This window comes from Panulirus ornatus, chromosome 56 (genome assembly GCF_036320965.1).
Source record: "Panulirus ornatus isolate Po-2019 chromosome 56, ASM3632096v1, whole genome shotgun sequence".
Classification (NCBI taxonomy): Eukaryota; Metazoa; Arthropoda; class Malacostraca; order Decapoda; family Palinuridae; genus Panulirus; species Panulirus ornatus.
Genome location: NC_092279.1, coordinates 10,260,488 through 10,267,495, shown reverse-complemented (window position 1 = coordinate 10,267,495; position 7,008 = coordinate 10,260,488). Strand labels below are relative to the sequence as shown.

The following is a 7,008-nucleotide window of genomic DNA, read 5'->3' as shown; positions in this document are numbered from 1 at the left end:
AGAACTTCCTCTACGTACATTACAAATGAATAATTGCAAAGATGTAATCACACAGCCGCCTATAAGAACTAAATGAGCAATTAACACTGGACGCTGGATTAGTGTTTAAACAAAAAATTCACCCCAGTATACGCAGGAGCATTCACTACCATTGAAAAAGGCAATCTCCATTCATAACAATAATTCTGAGAACTCCGTGTTGCTGTGTCTCCAAAAATTATATATGTAGTGTTATCCTCATGAATCAAGTCTAGTGCTGTCCTCACGAATTAGACTTAATATGGCATCCACAGATAATCATATCTATTGTGGTGTTCACATGAATTAAAACATATTTTAATGTTTCTAGGATGGTCCTGGTTCCACTGAAACGTAACGCCAGCTACGTCGGATGTTTGTATTGATTGTATGTTCCAGGAGACTTGTAGACATTTTAGTCTGTGTTCATTGTAAACGGAGGAAAATTATTTAGGTTTTATGTTTTCAGGGTTCATATTCTTCCATAAAGCATTTTGTCAAAGATAAAAGGATCAGATTAGAAAATTGTGAATTTTAAAGAGCTCTTGGACCCTCATCCTCACAATGTTTACATTGGTAGTGTTTGTAAACAAACCATTCGCTCAAGGATCTTTACGTTGACCTGCTTCATTCAAAACATGTATTGTGGTCTTTAGATTTAAGTTTGCTTGATTAATTCTGTTAATTCTATGTTAACTTGATTTATCACATTTGTTTGCTTTATTCTTGACTTCCATTGATATCTTTGAAATTCACGATGTCTTGGTTTATTTACATATTCTCTTGGTCTGATTCATACATAACACGTCAGAGCCCATAATTCTACGTTAGCTGTGTGTATTCAGCTATTTACATTACCTTGTTTCATTTATGACGAGCACTCGAGTATACTTTACCTTGTCGTGGCTCATTCATATATGCATGGTCTTTATATCTACTATTTGGCCTGTTCGATTAATAGGGTACTTAAATCTTTATTGGGCTTGGTTTATTCATACTCTACAGTTAGGGTCATTGAATCTGTGTTAACTTGGATCATTTTTAATTTACAATAAAATCTTTAGATATAAATTGTCTTGCTGTATTATTAATTTGCTTCAGGGGGTTTAAATCGACATTGGCACGTTTCATTCATGATTTAAATCAGGGTCTTGATATTCCTAGAAAATTAATTGGAAATGGGCTAAAATTTCCTGAGAGGGAACTAACATATGTTAGCAAAAGTAAAATACCAGTTTAGGGACACTACTGAAATAATCTATGGTCTGATGAAATGCATATCAATGAACATCTTACACTTCCTGAATTAGTTTAGAGTGGGTTAGCTGATATATCCTGTTTTATATGTAACAAGGTTAGATATTCACAAAGTTGGGTACTTTTTGAATTTGAGGGAAATTGTGAGGTAAAACCACATAATACCAACTGTCTGGGTATAAAGAATCAATTGGTACTTAATAACTAAAGCAGGAGGAATATCTTCGACCTCCAAAAATTTTCAAAAATAACTGTCCTCTAGACATCTGGAGACAGACATTCGTTTGTAGTCTATATCATTTTATTTAGCTTGTATAGTATAATGATACGTGAATGGACTTACCTATCGAAACTAAGTTTAAGCAGAAAGCTCTAGACTTGTTTCACTTACCCACAGTCCTTGTGCTTTATAGTAAGAGAGATAAAGAATTGTGCTAGATTTATAATTAATTGCATTAAGGTAAATCAAACAGGGATTGCTAATCAGTCAATCTGACATCTTGAATACCATTACAAAAGACATAATATTTAATCCCAGCCAACATTATTGACTTTTCTATGTCCAAATATTTATACTTATGGCATTACATTTTGTACATCTTTGGAGAACAGTTGAAGTTTATGGTAATACACTACAAGTTCATAACGAAGGAATAGAAATATACATTGTTTCATCTCCTGAGTTACTGAATGTGCATTTGTTTTGAAACCTTATTTATCATATCAGCATCCACCGGATGACTAGATTTTTGCCATATTATAGTCAGTATATGTAGAGATGTTAAGGAAGACTGTATGAGATATGTGCCTTCATGTTACATAATGAATTTTCTTGCTCTGTCACTCTTACAAGATTATAGATGTTTCTGATATAAAACCATTAGTAATCACTTTTGTTAGTGACAAAACTGTGTACAAAAACACCAAACAATATTCTTGATATGCCTAAAAGCAATCAAGAAGGTCCTCATATGCCTTGCAGCATGTTAACCCCTTTACCACTATAACAGACAAATTTCTGGTATGGGAACTTGCATTTATCTATGAGAACAGAGTTTCCTAGTAGTTTTTGCAAACTACTTTGAAGTTCTCATGTTTGCCAACCCTCCTTCAACCAGAAAATGTCACCAAGGGCCTGTAACATGCACATGGTGGCTGGCTGAAACTTTACACATCGGGAGTGATTCAGTCATCTAACAGCCGCCTCCTGCTTGGTAATTCACTTATTTCTTTTCCTCCTTTTCCCTTCTTTTCTTCATTATTTTTGTACTTTATGGACTTTGTGAAGTCAAGATGTGCTGTATGTGTTATTTATCATAATGTATAAGTAATGATAAAGTACAATGTTCTTAAAGAGTGGTTATGTGAGTTGGCGACACCAGGTTTCTTGGCATCCCTTCAATGTAGCGCTTTCACTTTTTTGGTGCCTTTTACATTTTGTTCATCAGTATGAATGCATAAATATAGATTATTTCTATCATACTTGATGGCCATATCCCTCGTTAGCAAGATAGTGCCAGGAACAGACAAAGAAACGCCACATCCGCTAACATCCATTATCTAGCTGGCATGTGTGCTGCAAATATAGATATGAGTATAATAGTATATTGCACACTGTTATTAATTATTGCCCATGAATGGACCATGTAGTCCTGTTTAGCATCCATTCAAATATGGTTATTTAATTTTTTTATGCCTTTACAATTCACTCATCTTTATGAGTGTTCAGAGCAAGAAATCTTTGCATTTTAAGAAGTTTATGCCATCCTGCAGGTATCACTAATAAATAGTTTATTTCTATTTCTCTCTCTCTCTCTCTCTCTCTCTCTCTCTCTCTCTCTCTCTCTCTCTCTCTCTCTCTCTCTCTCTCTCTCCATGAAGTGAGATTTTGTATTTAAGAAATGTAAATGCCAGATATAATAGAGTAGTAAAATAAGTATTTATTATATTATCATCTTTTCATATTTTGCTGGAAAATTGAAATTTTTTTGGTCTGTGCCTGAAAATTCACCACTCAACCAAAAAGTTAAAATGCATGGAGCTTTTATCAGGTTTAGTTGTATATCATATTGATAAAAAAAAATGCTCTGATTCAACAGACTAAAGATTTTATTTTCAATATTTTGAAACTTTGCTTCCAGTGTGCACAAAAGAATCATTCTTGTTGCCTCACTGAGGAATTAAGACCTCCAAACTGATGTAAATCTGTTGATATGTAAACCCCAGTGGATATAACAAAGAAATTTAGGCAATATACATATTTAAGTATTGATTGAGAGGGTGAAGGCATGTACAGAGCATCAGATTGGGGAAGAGCAGTGTGGTTTCAGAAGTGGTAGAGGATGTGTGGATCAGGTGTTTGCTTTGAAGAATGTATGTGAGAAATACTTAGAAAAGCAAATGGATTTGTATGTAGCATTTATGGATCTGGAGAAGGCATATGATAGAGTTGATAGAGATGCTCTGTTGAAGGTATTAAGAATATATGGTGTGGGAGGAAAGTTGTTAGAAGCAGTGAAAAGTTTTTATCGAGGATGTAAGGCATGTGTACGTGTAGGAAGAGAGGAAAGTGATTGGTTCTCAGTGAATGTAGGTTTGCGGCAGGGGTGTGTGATGTCTCCATGGTTGTTGAATTTGTTTATGGATGGGGTTGTTAGGGAGGTAAATGCAAGAGTTTTGGAAAGAGGGGCAAGTATGAAGTCTGTTGGGGATGAGAGAGCTTGGGAAGTGAGTCAGTTGTTGTTCGCTGATGATACAGCGCTGGTGGCTGATTCATGTGAGAAACTGCAGAAGCTGGTGACTGAGATTGGTAAAGTGTGTGGAAGAAGAAAGTTAAGAGTAAATGTGAATAAGAGCAAGGTTATTAGGTACAGTAGGGTTGAGGGTCAAGTCAATTGGGAGGTGAGTTTGAATGGAGAAAAACTGGAGGAAGTGAAGTGTTTTAGATATCTGGGAGTGGATCTGGCAGCGGATGGAACCATGGAAGCGGAAGTGGATCATAGGGTGGGGGAGGGGGCGAAAATTCTGGGGGCCTTGAAGAATGTGTGGAAGTCGAAAACATTATCTCGGAAAGCAAAAATGGGTATGTTTGAAGGAATGGTGGTTCCAACAATGTTGTATGGTTGTGAGGCGTGGGCTATGGATAGAGTTGTGCGCAGGAGGATGGATGTGCTGGAAATGAGATGTTTGAGGACAATGTGTGGTGTGAGGTGGTTTGATCGAGTGAGTAACGTAAGGGTAAGAGAGATGTATGGAAATAAAAAGAGCGTGGTTGAGAGAGCAGAAGAGGGTGTTTTGAAATGGTTTGGGCACATGGAGAGAATGAGTGAGGAAAGATTGACCAAGAGGATATATGTGTCGGAGGTGGAGGGAACGAGGAGAAGAGGGAGACCAAATTGGAGGTGGAAAGATGGAGTGAAAAAGATTTTGTGTGATCGGGGCCTGAACATGCAGGAGGGTGAAAGGAGGGCAAGGAATAGAGTGAATTGGAGTGATGTGGTATACCGGGGTTGACATGCTGTCAGTGGATTGAATCAAGGCATGTGAAGCGTCTGGGGTAAACCATGGAAAGCTGTGTAGGTATGTATATTTGCGTGTGTGGACGTATGTATATACATGTGTATGGGGGTGGGTTGGGCCATTTCTTTCGTCTGTTTCCTTGCGCTACCTCGCAAACGCGGGAGACAGCGACAAAGCAAAAAAAAAAAAATATATATATATATATATATATATATATATGTTTATATATATTCTTTCTTTGATACTATTCACCATTTCCCGTATTATCGAGGTAGCGTTAAGAACAGAGGACTGGGCCTTTGAGGGAATATCCTCTCCTGGACCCCTTCTCTGTTCCTTCTTTTGGGAAAAAAAAAAAAATGAAAGGGGAGGATTTCCAGCCCCCCACTCCCTTCCTTTTTAGTTGCCTTCTATGACACGCAGGGAGTACGTGGTTGATTAGAATTATCATAAGTTGGCCACTTACCAGCCATTAGATATTAAAATCGTTACTCAGCTCAGTGAAATCTGAGATCATATGACTATTTGCTGTCATGTTCTAGGACAATGTGGGATATTGTAAGTAGTCAAACAGTTATGAAGAATGAGGATATATGATTAGTAATTTTTATACACGTAACTATTACCTTTAAATTAACACTTGAAAAGATAAGACATTCATCAATTGTTATTTCCTTTTTCAGGAAAATGAGATAGATTCAACCCAACATGTTATCAAGGACAGTGAATTTAGAAGATAATTTAAACACGTAAGTGAGGTAAGTTCTGTTTTTGATGTTTTCATTCATTGATGTTGCATAGGATAGGTAAAGTCTCATGTTTCATACTAACCAAGTGTGAGGGAGATTCAGCCCAATGGCACATCGAGGACTGTGACTTAATAAGATTATTTGAATACTTTTGAGTTGTTTTATATTTTATATACATTTTATTCATTTGTAAATCTTGTGATTTGCAGGCTTTTCACTCTTTTTTGTAGCTGAATATAGGTAAAATATCAAGTTTCAGACCAACCAAATATTGCATAAATTAACGTAAGTGGAACAAAAAAGTTTTGCAACAATTTCACAGTAAACATTATAATGATTTTGTTTCCTGCAATATGGTGCTTTTGTAAAGTAGACGTTGTATATGTGTGCCAATGACATGGGTAGAAAAAAAGAAAATGCCTGGACGTCAAGAAAGTTCATATTGATTAAATAACGAGTATTTTTTCATTGTAATTACACATCATTTTACTTCTAAAGACCTAATTAGCTTTTTTAGTGTCATGTATTCAATGAAATGAAATAAGAAACAGGCAAAACACAGTTAATTCATTGGTTTTATTATCCTATTTCACAGAGCTTTCTGCATGTTCTTGTAGTGAATATGTATGAATATTCTTTGAGAAAATGTGCATAACTTTAGTGTTCTAACATGTCATGAATATGATATACTAGTTTTTGTTCCTATTTTATTTAACATAGACATTATTGGAGTTGCTAGTGTTGTAAGCTTTAGCAATTAGGTTATGAATTTATTAACAGTATACAATGAAAATAAACCTTTGACTTTATTTCTAATGATCTTTCCAGGACATTGTTTTGATTTTTCATCAGATCTCATGAAATATTCCATAATCAGAGGAACTAGATTTATAACTCATTTGGATTTTTTTTTGCCTTTCCATATTCAGTGATTTATCCAACTTTTTGTATATTTGTAACGGTTTAGAGAGAAATTGACTTTTTGAATCCTAGTTTTTTGTGAAATGGATTTTCTGGACTGTAAAATATGTATATGTAGTAATAACTTCTAATGTATATACCCTTTAAGTTAGTCTCTCCTCGCTTCACTTCTCTATATCCAAACCATTTTAACATTCCTTCTTAAGGTCTGTGAATCTCTCTCTCTCTCTCTCTCTCTCTCTCTCTCTCTCTCTCTCTCTCTCTCTCTCTCTCTCTCTCTCTCTCTCTCTCTCTCTCTCTCTCTCTCTCTCTCTCTCTCTCTCTCTCTCTCTCTCTCTCTCTCTCTCTCTCTCTCTCTCTCTCTCTCTCATATGAGAGAGTTCCTGAAAGGAACTGGCATCAGATATATAGATAGATAGACACATGTGTCATGCAGGAACTAATTATAAGCATGTGACTGGGTAGTTCATCGTAGAGCACATGATACTGTCAAGCACATTTTCATGTATTTTCCCTTCATAATGAATGAAAATCTTCAGCTGTA

General features: G+C 35.8%; 1 long non-coding RNA gene across 3 annotated transcripts; it reads left to right on the top strand.

Moving 5' to 3' along the window:
• The first annotated feature begins 405 nt into the window (after positions 1-405).
• Positions 406-6,756, top strand: LOC139765874 (uncharacterized). 3 transcript variants are annotated; one of them, XR_011716750.1, is made up of 3 exons: positions 406-658; positions 2,394-2,489; positions 5,478-6,756. It is a non-coding gene; the product is annotated as an uncharacterized lncRNA (long non-coding RNA). The 3 variants fall into 3 exon arrangements; XR_011716749.1 differs by lacking the exon at positions 2,394-2,489; XR_011716748.1 differs by lacking the exon at positions 406-658 and having other exon boundaries at positions 668-2,489.
• Positions 6,757-7,008: the final 252 nt, after the last annotated feature.